Consider the following 20,689-nt stretch of genomic DNA (forward strand, 5'->3'; position numbering starts at 1 on the left):
CAATCCTGGCAACTGAAATGCTGCTGTCAGTAACATGGAGGAGACTAATTTCTTAATAGAAATACTGGCCTAGAGGAAAGCTGGAGGCCTGGGAGAATGGGAAAAGAACGTAGATTCAAAGCAAGCATTACAGGGAAGAAAAGTCCAGACTGAGGAAGATGATCTATGGTCACACTGCTTGTAGAGGACATTTTGGGAAAGAACTGAGTTAGATATTAGGGAGAATTTATTGGAAGTGAGGAGGTATGCCAAACACTGAAATGAATCCCTGGTTTAGTTATATTATTTCAATCTTAAGTGATGATCTTTTCTCTTTTTTTGAGAAAAGGTTCTAATATTTGGACTAGTTTAAGCAAAGAGTTTATTGGGAGATGGAAAGATGATCTCACTAAATCACAATGATTTAATAAATGACATTTGATACCTATTATTTTTTAAGATGAAGAAATAATCTCCAAAATGACATTGAAATACAGCCATCCCTTGTTATGGCTAGGGGACTGTTGCTAGGACCCCATAGATACTAAAATCCGACAGTACTCAAGTCCCTTATATAAAATGGTATAGTATATGCACGTCCTCTTGTATACTTTAAATTATCTCTGGATTACTTATAATACCTAATACAATGTAAATGCTATGTAAATAGTTGTAAAGACAATGTAAATGTTATGTTACTTAAGCAACATAGTTGCTGGCATGGCAAATTCAAGTTTAGTTTTCTGGAACTTTCTGGAATTTTTTTTCCTGAATATTTTCGATCTGCAATTGGTTGAATCTGAGGATGCACAGTCTGTGGATTCGGAACCTGCAGATACAGAGGGCTGACTGGAATAAACCTAATACCTAATATGCATGGTCAAAATCCAGAATATTTCATCTGTGCATCACTAAGCTTATAATTAGTTAGGAGTACTCTCCCTCCTACCAGCTCCAGTTAAATAGATTTAAGACCTTTTTCAGATTAGTTTTAGGTAAATAATATAAACGTGTGCTTGTAAACAATTAAATGTGATGTGGTCAATTAACACAATGAGATCATTGGAACTGGACTCATAACTAATTCTGTGCTGCTGCTGCTGCTAAGTTGCTTCAGTCGTGTCCGACTCTGTGTGACCCCATATACAGCAGCCCACCAGGCTCCCCCGTCCCTGGGATTCTGCAGGCAAGAGTACTGGAGTGGGTTGCCATTTCCTTCTCCAGTGCATGAAGGTGAAAAGTGAAAGTGAATTCGCTCAGTTGTGTCTGACTCTTAGCGACCCCATGGACTGCAGCCCACCAGGCTCCTCCATCCACGGGACTCTCCAGGCAAAAGTACTGGAGTAGGGTGCCACTGCCTTCTCCGAACTAATTCTATAGGAAGGTCAAATAACAAGATATAAATAGACAATGGAAGACAGTTATGTAACTGCTAAAATAATTGTTGTTTCTCTTTGCTTTTCCAGTTCCCTGATAAGGAACGTTCAAGAAATTAAGTTCACTATGAACACATGTCTTTGTGTTAATAGTGTACATTTTATTTTTAAATTTTTATATTTGCAAATTATTTCATATACTTATAGAATATGCACGTGTGTGCACATAAAACACAGATACATTTTGTTTTTCTTTCCGCTTTGCCTTCTTGTTTTCTTTTTTCTATCCTAAGAAGACTGCTTTCTCCTCTGTATGCTCTCCTAGTATGCAAACCTTTCTCAACAAATCCTGCTCCCTAGAATTCATCACCACTGCACACACTGCCTTGAATTGATATTACTATTTATTGGGTTGGTCATAGTGTTCATTTTTAAATCAGAATCCAAAACATTATGTATATAGCTAAACGATCAGACAAGGTTTCTCCAAACATCCATAGAGGTAAGAGTATCACTTCTTGGGTGAGATCTTGGGTTTAGAGTTGCTTAGAAGAAATAGCTAACAGGACCAGTGTTTATTCTCTGGCAGCCAGGGGACTTTTATTTGCTTCTTTTCTTCAGGGCCTGAGTTGCTAGTTATAGAAAGTAAATGAAGAGGTTAGGTCAAAGTACATCAAAGTACATCTGTCAGACCTGAATTTTATTCTCACCTCTATTATGGCTGGGTGAACCTGTGTAAGGAACTTTATTTCTCTGAGGACAGCGTTAGACTCACTGTCATCTCCTACAAGCATGAGTTCTTTTCCCTTGGGCTGGGATCTTCTTAGGGTGGGGAAGGCATTGTGAAAGTATATATGGGAGTGGCTGTATTTTATACGCAAATATATGGGATGAGAAATGACTATCTCCATCTAGCCTCATGTTCCAGAAATGGAACTTCTACCTCCGTATGTGCAACTGAGAATTATATGACTTCAAAATGTGCTCACTGACAATATTCACATGAATTTAAAAGCTGTTTACAGCAGAATGCCAGCTTTACAATAAGAAGTGTATCTATCAAGCTGATAGTTACATTGACTGCTGTATTTTCCCCCCGTCGGCATAGATGGAGATGTTGTTGTTCAGTCGTATCCAACTTGTAGAGACCCCATGGACCGCAGCACGCCAGGCTTCCCTGTCCTTCACTATCTCTTGCCATTTGCTGAAACTCATGTCCATTGAGTTGATGAGATGCAGAGATAAGTATATGTGAAGAATGGTAACCAGTGAACTGGTTACCAAATGAATCTTGGTTCAGAACCAGGGGAACGATTTGGCAGGTGTAAATGACTGATTCAAAGCCATGACATCCTAATGGATTCCTCTCTCTCTAGGCACACATTTGCCACATGCTCTAGAGACCCATGCTCTTGGGCTGGGATCTTCTTACTCTGTTGGTGATGGAAAGGCACTGCCCATATTTGCTGCTTTGCATTTTCCTTTCTCTGTACCAACTTCTGATGGATAAGGAATGCTTCCTTGTAAGAATTTTTAGGTTCTTTGTAGAATAAAGCTCAAGTTTTAGCTGAAATACTGTTTATTAGTTTGCGAGGAAATGCTAGGTAATAATTGTATAAATGCTGTGCTGACTTTATCTGGAAGCGAGATTAAGTTTCAGCAACTTCTCCAAATGTGGTTCTGAAATATCATGAATACTTGATAAGCTCTCTCTATGAAAAGGAATACAGTGTTTTCACTCAGCATCATTATTATTTTTGAGTTTTTCCCTATAAGAATTCTTCCTCGAAATGTTTCTTTTTGGCAGAAGCTAACAGAATTATATAAAAAGATGACAATCAATGAAAACAGAAATGCCATAATAATGGGTCCTGGGAATTACGGGACTGAGAGCCTGGAGATCAAGCCCAGTTTGACATTTACAATAAGGGGTGTGCCTTTATGTCTCATGTTTGGTGAGGGGTGGTGGAGAACGAGCAGGTGCATGGGAGTCTTGTCTGGTTCTTGGCCCGCTTGGTCCTTTGTCACTCCAGAAAGTGATAGAAGTTCACAGTTCTCCTGTAAGGCTGTGTAAGGACATGCAGTTCTCAGAGGAAAATGATATGTTCAGTGTAGAAGCTGCAGTATGGGTCCAAAAAATGTTCATAGGAAGGACAAATGTTATCTAAAAAGTCCTGGACTGGGAAACGCCCTGGGTTTTTAGATACGGGAACCACTGCATATGAAGGAAGCTATAATGGCATTTCATTTGGGTATTTAGTTAGAGGGATTTTTAAAAGGGTGAAATTTGTATACTCTGTATATTACACTCATATTTTGAAATATTTCCTTTAATTATATGTGTACTTTTTCATTTTTATAACAGAGTGAGATGGCTAAAATCTCCCAATTTCTTTCTGTCTTCATTATATGAAAATAATCCCCAGTATCCATTTAAAGGTCAAGTATATCTAAGTCAGAGTTACAAACCTGCACACTGAGGTGCTAATTCCTGTTATAACTGATCTCCAAGCAAGTAGCCTGGGGATAATATTTCAATGACATTCCTCTGTGATAATGCTCCTTGTTGTAAAAAAAAAATTCATTTTTAAAATTTCTATGCCTTGATTAAATAGATACTGTACAATACATCCCATAATGAATGACACAAATGAAAAAATATTACTCCATGATACATCGTGTTATTGGTAGATCTGATGAAATGGAGTTTATGTTTCAGTAAGTACATTTTTAATAAGAAAAGTTACTTTCATAAAATTCATATTATAGCACTTCCTGAATTTTTAGGTACTCTTTTCGTTTAAAGAATACAGTTTGATTTTCAAACAGACAGTTTCTGGATTCTGAAAGAGTTTAAATACCCAACACACACAATGTGTTTTAAATCATCTGCCTTTGACAGCTAACATGGCAGTATTTGGGCTTCCCTGATAGCTTAGTTGGTAAAGAATCCGTACCCTGGTTTGATTCCTGGGTTGGGAAGATCCGCTGGAGAAGGGATAGGTTACGCACTCCAGTGTTCTTGTGGCTCAGCTGCTAAAGAATCTGCCTGCAATGCGGGAGACCTGGGTTCGACCCCTGGGTTGGGAAGATCCCTGGAGAAGGGAACGGCTACCTACTCTAGTATTCTGGCCTGGAGAGTGGACTCTATCGTCCTTGGGGCTGCAAAGAGCTGGACTCCACTGAGCGACTTTCACTTTCATGGCAGTATTTAGACTTTGAAATTTTGCCAGCGAAATTATGGCAGTGACCTTCTGCAAGTAATTTTTTATCTTAGAATCCTTTGTTGGCTGAATAGAAGAGTCTTGGGGTCAATAAATGGAGGAGAATGATATACTATAAATTATCATGAAAAGAAAGCACATTTTTAGTTGATTAAAAAATGTTGACTTATAAAATCACTGAACCTTTTGGTCCTTTGACTAAGATGAGAGTGGTGAAATACTGGAGGGATCGGACTGAGTCAGAGCCTAGGATGCTTAAAACTTTTTTTTTTTTATTACTGAGTATAATTGCTTTACAATGTTGTGTTACTTCCTGCTGTCCAATGAAGTGAATCTCCCCTATGGAAACATATATGCTCTCCCTCTTTGAGCCTCCCTCCTGCCCCCTCCATCCCATCCCTCTGGGTCATCACAGAGCACCCGACTGAGCTCCCTGTGTTACATGGCAGCTTGCATTAGCTATCTAGTTTACACATGGGTCACTCCTCCTCTCCCAGTTCATCCCACCCTCCCCTTCTGTTTTCTGTGTTTGCATCTCTGTTCTTGCCCTGTACCATTTTTCTAGATTCTGTATATATGTGTTAATATATGCGATTTTCTCTCACTGACTTACTTCACTCTGTATGATAGACTCTAGGTCCATCCACATTTATACAAATGACCTTTCTGAGAATCTTGGACTGCAAGTGCTGCACCCATTGAGAGAGGCAGTTTTGGGTATAGCACAGTAGAGCACGTTATGGATAAATAATGCAAATGACAGTGTTGCAGAAGATGTTTCCCTTTTTATTAAACCTTAACGTAAGGTTTAATTATGTTAGGTGTGATTAGCATCTTCTCCACATAGGCAGCCACAGCAACCATCTCACTGATGCAAAAATTGATAAAGAAAAGGAAGAAATGAAGGCAGAAAAATAAAGACGGCAAAAGGAAGAGAGCCGGCTAGAAACTCCACAGTCACAAGTTATGCTGTGGGCACAAGTCACCGATCAGATTTGCCTGCTCCTCCAGACTCTTGCCAAATGTAGTTATAAGCCTTTAGGTTCTTTATTTTACAGTTAAGATTTGAAACTCTGAAAATCTCAATATAACTTTTCTGTGTCATTGGACAAGAGCCACATGGTCATTTTATAGAAGGACCATTTCTCACCCACATGGACCAGGGCTGGGGGAAAGGAGGATGGTTGATTTAAATACCCTAACTCAGAATTTACTGTGGATTTAAAATCTCTGACTTAATGTTGCATTAACTGCCAGTGGCTGCTTTACTGCCTTTAAAACATGCATACATAATTGGATACTGTAATGCTTTGTGGGTAAAATAAATACCAACTCACACTAAAATAAATACTCTGCATGATGAAGTTCATGCAGACATAAATTAATCATTTACCAGTTAACCAATATGCACAGGAAAGAAATAGATCACTTATTAAAGGTTGCCTCATCTATAAAATGGGAAAAATAAAATGCTGATATATTTTACAGTGGTGCTATGAGGGAAAATATATAAAATTATTGCTAAGCAGTTTATAAACCATAAAATGCAGTATGAACATTAAATTAATAATATTTGTACTAATTCAGATTCAATACCCTCTGCATTAAATATATCTCTTTGCCTATTGAAGCATACATATAACCAAGCTGAGGCTTTTTATTTTAATTTTTATCAGTGTCTTTGGAATTCTGCAGAGCATCACAGGAGTTACTGCTTATGTTAAAAACTCCTCAGCACCAACATTTCCAAGAAAAAATTCTTGGCTGTTCACATCCCCAACTCCATTTTTAAAGAGAACTTTAAAGTTCCCTCCCAAAGAGCCTGATGTCTTTCACGTGTATAGACATCGTAGTTATGAAGCAGATATGGGTGTGAATTTTTTGATCAGGTGGAAGTGATGAACATGCTCTGTGACTTGATTTATCCTAAATTATGAATCGAAATCGGGAAGCGATGTGAAGTTGGCGGGGAGGTGCATCACGTCTCTGCAGATTGCACTGAACTGATCTGAGCTAGAAATGTTCTGTGCTGGGACAGGAGCGCAGCCCAAACAGCAGGGTTTTGGGGATATCATGCTGCTCAAAACGTTACAGGCTTTAGAGATAAATCAAGCTCCTGTGTCTCAGCTTGAGTCCAGAAATGTTGTTCAAGGGCACAAGGGAGAACTATGCAGCAGAAAACATATTTCCCTTACTCTTCTCCCTCTTCTTGCTCTTCCTCTTTAATGGAGTCTTATTATTTAGAAGACCAACTTGTACCAAACACTGTAATCCACTCAGCACATTTTTAACATTGTCAGGTGTCCCTTTGACTCTCAATGATAAAACACATCAGGCATTTCTGCACTCACTTCCCTTTTATAGGGGCCGTTAACATAGAAATACCTCCCCATCTTGCACTATGAAATGACAAATGGCTGGCTGGAGAAATCTGAAATACTGCCAGCCCTTCCCTATGTATCATGTGTCACCAGCAATAATAAACAGTGACTAATCTTTGGTCATGAACTATATTTATGGCTTTCTTGTCATCAGGAGGTAGGTATTTTCTCAAATCAGGTTTAAGGCTCTATATTTACATTAGGAACACGTGTCCTAGAAAAAAAATAATCTACCTAAGTCCAAAGGAAAATAACCCTCCCACTGTCTTTCCTTTAACTTTTTGTAGAACTTGGCATTTCCATTGTATCTCTTTTTTTCCATCAGGATTCACCCAAGAGTGTTGTGATCAGGAATTGAATCTATTCCAGCCCATTTACCATTTGGTGATAATGGTCTCCTTGTCTAATGGGAAAAGGAACAGGAAAAGGAATATGGCTAAAATGCATACCTCTCCCACTTGAAGTTTATCAGAGATCAAAAGGAAACACAGTGAAACTATTTCCTAAATCCCAATCTTGGTTAAGGGGATTGACATTTTCCTAAAGAAACAGAGCACCAGAAGAAAAAACGGGAGAAGCACATTAAGGCTTTGAAAGAAACAAAATAAGGCAATGGAACTAATATCAGCTGTCTGCTAGATACCAGCCCAAACCAACAAAAAACACTGCCCTCATGGAGCTTACATTCTAGTTGTGGAGGACAGACAAGAAATAAATGAGTAATAAATAAGTCAGTTAAACAGTTTATCAGATGATGGTGGTTATCATGCTGAGAAACATATCAAGAAAGGAAAATAGGGATTGTGGGAAGGGGTTGCATTTTACAAGGGTGATCAGTGAAGAGCGTACTGAGGAGTCAGCATTTGAGGAAAGACTTGAAGGAGAGGAAAGAGCAGGTCATGTGGGTTCCCTGGGAAGGACGTCCCAGATAGGGCAGAGCATGTGCAAAGGCCCTGAGGCAGGAACACGCCTCCTGTGCTGGTAGAACTGTAGGGAAGCCAGAGCAATTGTCAAACAGAGAAGGACCCTTTAGTCCTTTCCCCCAGCCCCCATGTCCTCAGCCTGCTTCTTGTCCACGGAAAAGCTTTAGCCAAAGTGAAAAGTGAAAGTGTTAGTCATTCAGTCATGTCCAACTCTTTGCAACACCTTGGACTGTAGCCTGCCAGGCTACATGGGATTCTCCAGGCAAGAATTCTGGACTGGATAGTCATTCCCTTCTCCAAGGGATCTTCCTGACCCAGGGACTGAACTCAGGTCTCCTACATTGCAGGCAGATTCTCTACCACTGAGCCACCAGGGAAACCAAACATTAAGTTTAATGAGAGAAGTGAGAAAATGCATAAACAAAAGAAAAGCAGTCGAACAGGACAAAGCATTAGTGGTTAGTAAGCAAAGTTACCTTTAGTTCCTTCTCAAGGGCTATAGATAATATTCTGAGCCCTATCCTGTGAGGTTGTGAGTTATACTAAAACCCCCACCAGGTGGAAGATGTTAACTACCTGAGGACTAGACCGTAGCCATGATATAAGTTGCCACAATTCCTAAAACTGGCCTCAAGGAAATGGAAACAAACTGACCCTGGAGCTGAATATTAACTGTACTTTTATAACAATCAACATGATACTGGTAATCATCTCAGACCACTGGTGACCATTTCAAGATGACTGTCAGAGCTGACTGTGCTGTTTCAGCATGAAGCCCCCTCCCTCTGCCTATGAAAGCTCTTGCCTGCTGGATATAGTTGGGAGAAGTGGGGAGGGAATTGGCCTTTGGACAGGAGTTCGCCTTCTCCTCTGGTTGCTGACATAAAAGAAAGCAAACTTTCCTCTCCATCAGCCTTGCCTCTTTAATGTAGATTGGGAGTTTGGGATTGACATGTACATCTGCTATGTTTAAAATAGATAACCAACAGGGACCTACTGTATATAGCTCAGGGAACACTGCTCAATATTTTGTAATAACCTAAATGGAAAAAGAATCTGAAAAAGAATAGATACATGGATATGTGTAACTGATTCACTTTGTTGTATATCTGATACTAATACAACATCGTTAACTGTACTCCAATATAAAAGAAAAGTTAAAAAAAGAAAATACACTCTAGGGTGCAAAGGTGGAAGCAAGGAGATAAACTAATTAAAATGAAAAATTCAACTCTGCTTTCTGTGTAGGTTTAATGAATATGAACCAGAAATTAAGAGAGAAGAGTTCAAAATTATATGCAAAGACATTGAAGTTGTAACTACACAAAGTTAAAACTGCTTGGAAGAGAGAGTTCAATAAAGTAGTCGATTCATTTCCTCGGCACCAAATGTCACCAAAGTTTGAAAATATTTTAGAATAAGTTCATGAATAACCAGTGATTAAACAAATGTAAATTTTGGGAACATTGAATATCTATTGCTACTGTTGCTGCTGCTAAGTCGCTTCAGTCATGTCTGACTCTGTGTGACCCCATAGACAGCAGTCCACCAGGCTCCCCCGTCCCTGGGATTCTCCAGGCAAGAACACTGGAGTGGGTTGCCATTTCCTTCTTCAATGCATGAAAATGAAAAGTGAAAGTGAAGTCGCTCAGTTGTGCCTGACTCTTTGCAACCCTATGGACTGCAGCCTACCAGGCTCCTCTGTCCATGGGATTTTCTAGGCAAGAGTACTGGAGTGGGGTGCCATCGCCTTCTCCAATCTATTGCTAAGTAATAGATTAAAAAAAAACTCCCTCCTTAACATGGGGTCTGGGTTATGAAAATAAACAGATGCCTATTATGATGTTGGAATTGTCTCTTCAAGTACTTTTTGGTCCTGGAACCAAAAAAGACCACCCAAGAAACAAAAATCAAGACCTTTCATTTGGAACTTAAGGAAACTTGAAAAGTTAAGAGTGTAAATCAGCAAGAAAAATGAAGGGAGTCATATTTGGACTATTCGTGTTTTTATTTTCAAATTTAAAACATGACTAATGGGAAGAAAAGAAATATTGACTCTTCTTCAAGAAACGAAGTGGAGAAATAAAAATTCTGATAAAAGGTGAATTTAGCTTTGCAATCGTCCTTCCTGGCAGTCAGAATTATTAGGTTACGAAACAGAGCTCTCTCCATTTCTCCTGGGCGGTTTAGGTTTGGAACAAATTGGACCTGAAAGAGTGTCAAAATTCACACTAGGAGTGCCTACTCAAAGCGCCATTTCTCTCTGAAGTAGGTTACTACATTCACCTAGGGAAATTTCTATTGAATTATAATTAGGTGGCTAATTAAAAAGTGGATTACCAACTATATTAAAATATGAGAGAAAAATGTGCCCATCATTCATTCTTTAATTTAGAAAATCCACTGCTTCCTTAAAAAATTCTCACTGGAAAATTCCATATATAATACCCATGTTTTCTTTTTTTCTTTTAAATCAAATTTATTGAAGCAAGTTTAGGATTTTGTTTGTTGAGGTAACAGAACTAATTTGAGCTTCCCCATTAATAAAAAACGTGCCTCTACATCTTAGTTATCGTTCTTTAGAATGAGAACTGCTGGCTCTGAAAAGCAGTGCAAGGTTCCTAGAAGAAATAATAATAATGAAAATAATAACTGCTACCATTTAGTGACTGCTAATATACATTAAATTCTAGATGTCTCATTTAATTCTCAGTAACTCTATGTTACTGAGAGAATTATAGTTGTCACCTAATATATCTATTACCCCTGTTACAGTAATTTTATGCCTATTAAACAGATAAGAGAACTAAACTCAGTGAAGTTAGGCAAATTATTCAAAATCACACAGCTTAATGGTGTGAAACTCAAGCTCAGATCTTTTTGACCTAAGAAAGTGAAAGTCGCTCAGTCCTGTCTGACTGTTTGCCACCCCCATGGACTATACAGTCCATGGAATTCTCCAGGCTGGAATACTGGAGTGGGTAGCCTTTCCCTTCTCCAGGGCATCTTCCCAACCCAGGGATCGATCTCAGGTCTCCCACATTGCAGGTGGATTCTTTACCAGCTGAGCCACCAGGGAAGCCCAAGAATACTGGAGTGGGTAACCTATCCCTTCTCCAGCGGATCTGCCCGACCCAGGAATCAGACCAGGATCTCCTGCATTGCAGGGGGATTCTTTACCAAAACAATCTTGTGTTAAGCAAGAATTTTGCCTTCCTTAAAATATTTTAACATTAAGCTAAAACTATATGGTTGCAGTCAACTGATTTTGAAACTGATACTGTTCTTGTACCATATAAGCAGTTAATCAGGATCGTTTATTAATGAGAAGACCATATTTCCTAGCCATTTGTCCAGACATCAGTTTATTTTATAAAGTAAATGATTGTCAGGAGACTCTTCAGCTATTACTAACAGCAAAAGTTAAAAAGAAAAAGTCACCTATTACTATAGGTTATTATTTGTCTTTTCTAGTTTCTTGTAATTTCTAAGAAAGTAAAAATTAAATGATAGCCCTTGAACTTTGGTATGATACAATTTATGAGCCTGCTACCTTAGTCACATATTAAGTGGGTCAGTCTATTTCTAAAAACACTTAAAAATTGGCCACCCCAAGTAGATGACTTAGCAGACAGGCACAACTGACTGCTGGGATGGGCTTCCTGAACTGCTTACTCAGTCCCCATACCAGGCAGGTGACTTGGAGTTCTTTCTCAAGTAATGACAGTCATAACATTGTAACTATGCTAATTTTTATTGGAGAGCCTGTTGTATGTCAGACACTGTGCTCATTGCATATATTACTTCACTTTGCTTCAGGATTTCTCAGTTGTGGTTCCACTTTTTGGGCTTGATGAGTTTTTCTTTGTGGTGGGGGCGGGGGCCAGTTGGCGGGGGGTGGGGGGGGGGCGCTCCTGTGCATCCTGGGAAGATCTGAAACATCCTTGGCCTTTACTCCCCAGATGTCAGCACACACACCTCCTCCAGTTGTGATAGCTGAGCCCATTTCCAGATATTGCTAAATGTCTCCTGAAGGGCAGAATCACCCCTAGTTGAGAGAGAGCCTCTGTTTTACTCCCTCAACACTTTGAGGGAGATTAGTACTATTAGATTAGTAATATGGCTGATGAGGAAACTGTGACTACAAGAGGTTTAAGGCTCGCAGTTAGTAAATTACAGAGCACACAGATCACCTATCTCTTGAATGCTATTTTTCTACGGTTGAAACTCATAAGTGAAGATCTGCCCTCTTTCCCACCCTCTTTTTTATTTATTTATTTGACTGTACCAGATCTTAGTTGCAGCATGTGAAATCTAGTTCCCTGATCAGGGATTGAACCTGCACCTCCTGCATTGAGAGTGTGACATCTTACCCACTGGGCCACGAGGGAAGTCCCTTTCCCACCCTCTTCACGCCTGTATTTCACTGTGGAGTGGAGCAGTGGGAAAGAAGAGATGGTGCATGTGCACAGAATTTCAATTGTACAGATTAATTCCACTTTAATTGGAATTTTGAAAACTAATGAAAAAAATTACAAGTGTTACATGATCCATTCTCAGGGTTTTTTAATCGATCTGATTTAATTCTTCCCAATTAGCATGCCATTATGGAGGAGTATTATGTTGAGAATCAATATTACACTAAACACTAATATTTTATTCAGTATTAAAAATTTATACAAATGGTAATACAAGTGCTTTATTCCTACTTTCTCTAAATGAGAAGAAATGCTTCCTTAGGGCAATTCTAAGTACAAAGAAAATGTTATCTTCTGAGAAGACTATTGGTATTACATTTGACATAAATCATTGCTTACATGAATCAGTAAGATTTAATTGAATGAAATTTATTTTACTGTAAAGTGTACATATTTTTCAGGATGTCAGATTGTTTTCCTTTTTATACCTATAGTGTAATCCCATGTTAAGATGACAATAAAATGACATTATCGTGCAGGACTGCTAATCCGGACAAAATATAACTGTCACGTTATGATTGTAGGATATAATTTTTTTCTTCTTCTTTTTTTCTATTACTACCCTTTTTTGAGTTAGATACAGTCTTAGACTAGAATTTGAATCTACATCCAGATTCTGCATCTTATATCTTCTTTGCAAAGAGGAATTAATAAGCCTAATAGATAAACAGGATACTAGATAAACATCTAATAAATAGCCACCTAGAAAGAGGTCAGTTAGGTGTGGTTTAAAACAGATAGTTCAAATTGCTTTCCAAATTGGGTCCCTTTGTACCTCTCCCAGCATCTGGCCTTGCCGTGGTCTCCGGTTTTAGACCCTGGGTCCCCGGCATGCATCCTCCCCTTCTCCCTCGCCCCTCCCTTCATCTTGCCTGTCCGTCTGTTGCTTCTCCCCCTACAACTTCGATAGCTTCTTCAAACTTCCCAACTAGGGTAGCACCATGAGATTACCATAGTTTTGATCTCATGAAGGCATTTATGATTTTTTAAATAACTTACATACTTAAATTCCCAACTTCTCATATATTTTAAAACCATAAGGAAACTATGCCTTTTAAAACATACCTAACTTTGTGAATTACTATACTTTGTTCTTCAGTATTAGAAAAGTTTTGCTCCATATTTTAGTAATCTCCCAGTTGGGTTGGCAAGATCAGTATGTTAATATGCACATACTTTGAAAAAGCTAGTCTTCAGGAAAAGGACGCTTATAATTCCAAAGGCATATTAGAAGTTAAAAACTGCCATGCAAAATCTAAGCAGGAAAAAAAAAACACTGATTAATTAAAGCTAACTGAAAAATTAGAAATTGAAGGTATGTTCAGCATGGCAATCACAGTTACAAACAGGAAAATTTAAACTAAGAAAACATTTAATTGGTTGACTTTTCTAAAATATTGATTGGATTTCATTAATAAGCATTTTATGCATATGGCTATTCTGAAAGTTTCTTTAAAAATGAAAGACTTATGCCTTAATGAGACATATTATCACATGAACATATTTGAATCTGGCTTATGAAAAATAGGACTTTAGAATTTAAAATGTGTGCCTAAAATGCAAATATATTTAATTAACTGAAAACCCATAAGACAGGACTTCTTCAAATAAGCAATTACTTCAGGGACTAATCGTGTAAATAGGATCCTGATTCATTAGCACAAATACCCATATGAGAGAAGGATAAGCAAATTTTATTCTTTAGGTTATTTATGCACACGTGGTAATATCTCATTAATTTAAGAATTCAATAAATTTAAAATCTTTTGATAATTTGCTCATGAGCTGGGCTGATGTTTACCTTTTTCTGCAAACATTTTATTTACAGGTAGATAACATATGGTGTTTTAAACATTTATTTTCAATCTTACGTACACTTTTTAGACAGAATAAGCTATTTTCAATGAACCTCAGGCACTTTACAAGCTCCTACATACACCCAATCTATATGCTAATAACAAAATGTTCATATGATTCATTGTAAGAGGTCTCCTTACAATGGAGAAATCTCCTTAAGGATTTCTGTTTTATAATGTTTTGTTGAAGTTACTATATGTAGTTTAAAGTAATAAAAACCACACTTGTTTAAAGTTATCTGTAATTCAGCCTTCCCAAACATTCAAATATGCCCATCTCCCTAATTCATTAGAAAAAATGAAAATTTGCAATATTCACAGCTACACATCCAGAGAGAATTTTCCTTTTAAATATGCAGTAGGACACATACAGGAAAAATACAATGACGTGTGAAAATAAATGATTTTGTGAGTGTGGACAAAGGAGAGTGAAGTGTCTCAAATCAATTTCAGTCCTGTAGGCACAATACACTGGTGAAAACTCAGTAAAATAGCCCTTTCCTCAAAAGGTGATGTCACTCACTTGGGATGACTGAGTTCTAATCACTTGCTTGCAAAGTGATAATAAGTTTTTCCAATTAAAGACAGTCAGTTCCTAGGCCAAAGGGGTGGATGCTCCAAACGAGGACATCTGGGATGAAGAGAAATGCCACAGCACAGATCTGGCATTTCTAAATCTCGCTTGTTTGTGGCCATGACTTTTCAGCATCCACATGTCAGTTTTCCGCACAAGATGCTAAAGAATCTTAAAACTGTTTATAAAGCGAGTGGAAGAATTCTTTTATTTTAGTGACCAAAACTCATACATAGAACAAAATGACTCAAAATTCTAAACCAGATAATGTATATTTCACAGTGACACAAACCACGACTGAACGAATAAACTGAACATTCTCTTTTCTATGAAACACACCGACGGCAAATCTAGATATCAGAAGTCATGCCATCTTCACGCAAGAAGTAGTTCCATTTGTTTTTAATATTGTGAGAAGATTAGAACTATCCATATCAGTAGGTACTTACTATACAAAGGGGTAGCTCCAATTCCATTTTCGTGACTTAATTGAGAATACTTGCTGAAAGGGGACTCTTCTCATGTGTTTCTGGATAGTTACACAACCTGGGTAGGAGATGCAAGCACAGAATGTTTCATCATCAAGGAGAAAACTTCTCAAGAAATACTAGTTTGTTATATCAGTGATTTCTCATCTGAATGAGTGCTATCCCAGCCAACTGTATGCTATTTACAGATCAATCAGGTGCCCTCGAGAGTTTGAGCAAGAGAGGCTGGAATGACTACCACCATTAGGGAAAGAAGACCAGGGTGGGGAGGGGGGGGGGTGCTGCATCCCACTGGGTATCTGCATGAAGTGAAGGTCCTTCACTTCACTTAGGCTCAGTTCCTCATCTGCCTTGTAGGGTACTAATGCCAGCTATTTGAGGGACTGCTCTCACAAGCAAACAAGACAATGTATAGAAAGATGTTTAGTCAACAGTAAAACTGTTTCGTTTATTTATCCTCTGACTCTGTTGTAAGGATCTGAGGTGGCTTCCAAAAAGAAAAATATGAATAAAAATCAGGAAACAGGGACTTTCCTGGAGGTCCAATGTTTAAGACTCAGTAGATTCAATCCCTGGCTGGGGACTTAAGATCCCACACGCCTTGAAGTGTGGCCAAAAAAAAAAAAGGTTGAGAGTAAAAAAGGAGGATGCATACATGCTACCTACATTGGCTAGCACTTGACTGAAAGTGTAGTTTAGACTTAAGTTTCTTGGTAATTTAGGGAAAAGGAAGACGCAGTTTCTTCTTAATTTTCTATTAGAGAGGAAACGATACATTACTTCCCCTAAAGAAGCCAAGTATTTTATCCTCTTGATATGAAATTCATCGAAAATTTAAAGCATGTAAAACATGATACAGGGGCATTGAGAAAAAAATGGATTATTCTGTTTAACAGGAATAGGGCTGACGACTATGAAAACTGAAGGGCAAAGGAGTACTTCTTTTTCTTGTTTGTGCTGGGTCTTTCTTGCAGCGTCAGGCTTCCCTAGTTGTGGCGCATGGATCTTAGTTCCTTGACTGGGGATCAAACCTGATCCGCTGTGCTGGAAGGCGTATTCTTTAACAATGGACCACCAGGAAGCTCTGAAACAGGGTACTTTTGCTTGGAGGTAGTGCATATCAAGTTGCTTCAGTCATGTCCCACTCTTTGTGACCCTGTGGACTGTAGCCCACTAGGCTCCTCTGTCCATGGGATTCTTCAGGCAATAGTACTGGAGTGAGTTGCCATTTTTTCCTCCAGGGGATCTTCCCGATCCAGGGATCGAACCCACATCTCTTAACGTCTCCGGTAGTGGCAAGCAGGTGCTTTACCACTAGCGCCATCTATTACTGCTATGAAAATTGTCTTACTCCTAGAGAAACACCTGATGCTTGAATTAGGGAAATCCTAACTGTAAGCACAATTCACTCCCAACTAACAAGTCATCCGAATCTCTTCCCTTGCCCCGCCTTCCTAACAAACACATAGGAGCTCCTGAGCTGAAGTCACATTCGCAGCAGTGAGGAGAAATTTCTGAAGGAAGTCACTGATGGCTTGCGACCCTAGTCCAGTCAGTGTTCATTAATATAAATAGGGGGTAAAGCTGCAAAGATAATGAGCCCAAATGTGATATAGTACTGACTGCCACACAGCCCTTTTTGTGGGGCCATTTCAAAAGGGAAAGGATGAGAAAGGGAAAGGTATATGATCTTATGATCATACTGTCAGTGAAACACATCCCAGCACGCGGCTCTTCCTTGAAATCCACATGTTTTCCTGACTTCCTTGAAATCTCACTTAAAAAATTTTTTTTCCTTTGAGTCTCTGCGCAAGTAATAGCTGGTCTTTCTGCTGTACCACTTGGAACATACTACATAAGAGTTCATATGCACTGAAATGTTTGTAGATTTTCCACCTTCTGTGCTGTCAGGAAGCCCAGCTCCAATGAAAATATATGTACTATTAAAAAAATCATTTTCTTGGCTCCGATGCATGGCATGTGGGATCTTAGTTCCCTGACCTGGGACTGAACCCATGCCCCTTGCATTGGAAGCATGGAGCCTTAACCACTGAACCACCAGAGAAGTCCCAGTCTCGCAGGAAACTCAATTTTCTTCTTCTGGCTCCTCTGCTTCCTCCCCTTAAGCATGGGCCTTCCTTCAGATTCTCTACTTGGCAGCAATTTCATTCACACCCACAGCTTAAGTTGTCTTTTTTGATGCTTCTCCAGGCTGGATCCTCCTCCCCAACCTCTTCTGAATTTGCTTTTTTTTTTTTCCTGCCTAGCATCAATGGTACTGTCACCCTCTGTGGCTTGAACACTTGGAGTCATCCTCAGTCTTCTCCTCCATCGCTGCACCTTTGTACAGAACACACCACCTGACTGTGGCCACTTGGCACACAAACGTCATTTCCCTTTTACATGTCAAAGGCCACTGTGATCAATAATACATCTAGCCTCCATCATCTCCCTTCCAGGTAGTGGCCTCTTTTCTCATGTACCCCTACTTCCAGTCGCCATCATTTCCCAGGTTTCAGGGTGGATCGCGGTTTTCTTCCTAAGTCCTCGTGCTTCCCCACTTGCTTGAAAGCGTCCAATATTTCTTTAGTCCCTAGTAGATCAACTCTAAAACTTCTCAGCAGAGAAGTTTCCAATAGCTGAGATCAGTACATTGACCACATTTAACATAACCTTTCCAGTCCTACTAAACCATTTCCCTCTCTGTAGCCCTCTCCCCAAAAGCTGTTTTCCTGCCTCCATGACTTTGTTACTAGCTTTCTGCTTCTGAAATGTTCATCTCTTAACACCCAGTTCAGACACTACCTCTTTCAGGCATTGTCCTGAATTCTTGAGTAGAACCCACTGTACCCTCCTCTACAAACCCAAAGATCCTTAAATGTACTCTCACTACAAGATTCATATTTATAATACTCTGGCTTTATTTTCAATAGCTATGAATACAGCAGTGCAAAGAGCTCTCAGAAAGTTTACAATCTAGCTAGGGAAACCTTGCTCTATTCACATTTCTAACTTCCACGGTGTAGTATCTCATGCTTGAATATTGTGAATGCTATATAAATAATAGGTGATTAGATAGATGGTTTTTAAACGTCAGATAGCACCATGGAATGCTCTGAACACGGGTAAGACACCATTTTAGAAACTCTTTTCTGAGTAAACAACAGTAGCAAGACTGTCCAAATTTTGAAGACAAAGCAATGAAAGAGGACCAAGAAAAAGCCCCAATATAGGTAGAAGTGTTACGTTTCTCTCTCCATTATTTTTAACAAATTTGTGTGATCAGTTTATAAAAATCAAGTAAGTGTTTATACCTGAGGGAAAACGTTGCATTTTTAAAAATCAGATCACAGAATAGTCCTTAGGAATTTGAGATTATTACGCAGAATATATCTTATGGCAAATTGCCCATTAGGGATCGAAAATGTCTTTCCAGTCGGTGCCTGTCCCCCTGCTTCATACACATAAGATAGTTACTGTTTGTCGGGTGCATGAGTGCTGAGTCACCCACTGCTCTCTCGGCAGCTGCCCTGCAATAGTTCTAGTCCCCTTTACAGCCAAACCACTGTAAATAATTACCATGCTCTCCTTTCCTTGCTTCCTGTCTGGTCTGGAGCTCACACCACCTGAGTCTCACCTCTGCCTTATTTCAGTGCTCACTGCGCTGGGGCCCTGCCTGCACTCTGCTCCCTTAGGGTGGGCTCATAAGAGTGAGCTGTCGAGGGACAGGGAGGGAAGTCGAGGCTGTGTTCATGCCACAGGAGCTGCTGAGAACGTTCTCTGTAACGTCTCTGCCCACGGCCTCTCCCTTCCCCCAGCAATGTCTGCAGTGGGTGAGGCCGGGCAACGCTGCTTTGTGAACATTCGGTTTATTTATGCCACTCACAAGAGCACCATCGAGTGGGTGAACACGCAGCTCATAAAGTCCTCTAGCTGCAGGTTTGCATTTTCTCTCCAAATCAGACCCCAGAAACTTGGACTGTTCGGTGTATAAATTCCACCGAGCTACACTGTCTCTAGAGGTCACCAACGTGTCAAAATGACTTTCCTGTCTACCATGCCCGCTCCCTGAGTGTCTCCTTAAGATAGATGTAAACTAGGAACATGTGAAAGAGTCTCTGACATGCTTGACCTCAGTCAGAACTGGTTACAGCTCTGTTACCCAGACATATCATTTAGGAATTTCTGTGTGCATCCATGCTCAGCCACTCAGGCATGTCCAGCTCTTTGTGACCCCATGGACTGTAACCTGCCAGGCTCCTCTGTCCCTGGAATTTCCCAGGCAGGAATACTGGAGTGGGTTGCCATTCCCTTCTCCAGGGGATCTTCCCAACCCAGGGATTGAACCCATGTCTTGGGTATCTCCTGCATTGGCAGGCGGATTCTTTACCACTGAGCCATTTCTCTTTAATTCAAAACAAATGTCTCCTTTCTCAGTCTTCCGCAGTCAAGGCAACTGACTACCGCCACCTTCTCAAGATGGAATCCTTGCTCCCTTGCCCCCATGACCCAGCAGTCTCCTGGGTTTCCTTCTCTTTCTTCTTCTGCTCCTCCTTTCGCCCTTACGCTCGTCCTTCACTTGGTGGCCATGATGGATTTGAATTCCTCCAGGCTTTGGTCCTAGCATTCTCTGCCATCGCTGACTTTATAACCTTTCTCTGCACGTCATCTCCGTCTGTGGGTCCTATTGGTCGTATCCAGACCTGTGAATGTGGAGACGCGTCACAAGTCTCCATCTCTGGTTGGGACTCCAGAGCTCTCTGACAAGCTTCACACCCATAACCAAATGTCTGCTTGCTCTGCCCTGTGTCAACTCCAAGACGTCTCCCGCTCCGCATGTCCAGCACTGAATTTAGCGTCAGTCTTCACAGACCTGTTCCTCTGCCAGTGTTCCCGGACCCTTTCTCGGGGGCTCCGCAGAAGACGATCTGTCAGTTTTACCGTCTGTATATCCTTAGAATCCATTGACAGCTTAGAATTCATCTTTCCTCCCCTAGGCCAAGTTACCGGTACCTCTCTGTTCAAAAAGTTCAGCTGCGTAACTTAGGCCCCTTGCCAACCAGGACTCTTCATTGTAGCCAGAAACACTTTTTTGAAACATAAAATTGATGATGTGACTATAAACCTCTCCCTCAAAAAGCCCCCCAAACCCACCTTCTTATTGGTTTTAGGATAAAGGAATATGCCCTGCTAGGGCGAAAAAGCCTTTCATGGTGCTAACCTCTGAGTGCATCCGCAGACTCCAGCTGTTCACCGTGTCCTGCGGCCGCTCGCCTTCCCTTGTCTCTCATGCTCATTCTGCTTTCCGTAAGTTATGACTTTCCCATACGTCGTGCTTTCTGCCAGGACTCTGTCTAGCTGACTCTTGTACAGCATGTAGATCTCATTTTCTAGGGTCATGTGTCTCTCT

At 40.0% G+C, this 20,689-nt stretch overlaps 1 protein-coding gene across 23 annotated transcripts in view; it reads right to left on the reverse strand.

Moving 5' to 3' along the window:
- The window catches only part of RHOBTB1 (Rho related BTB domain containing 1), a 141,154-nt gene that overhangs the window by 110,086 nt on the left and 10,379 nt on the right, over positions 1 to 20,689 (reverse strand). For all 23 annotated transcript variants that reach the window (XM_060406487.1, XM_060406474.1, XM_042241136.1 and 20 more), the window contains one exon: positions 15,241 to 15,337. The gene's annotated coding sequence lies outside the window, so the exon portion shown is untranslated. The remainder of the gene's footprint in view (positions 1 to 15,240; positions 15,338 to 20,689) is intronic.

The sequence above is a fragment of the Ovis aries genome, chromosome 25, assembly GCF_016772045.2.
Source record: "Ovis aries strain OAR_USU_Benz2616 breed Rambouillet chromosome 25, ARS-UI_Ramb_v3.0, whole genome shotgun sequence".
Lineage (NCBI taxonomy): Eukaryota > Metazoa > Chordata > Mammalia > Artiodactyla > Bovidae > Ovis > Ovis aries.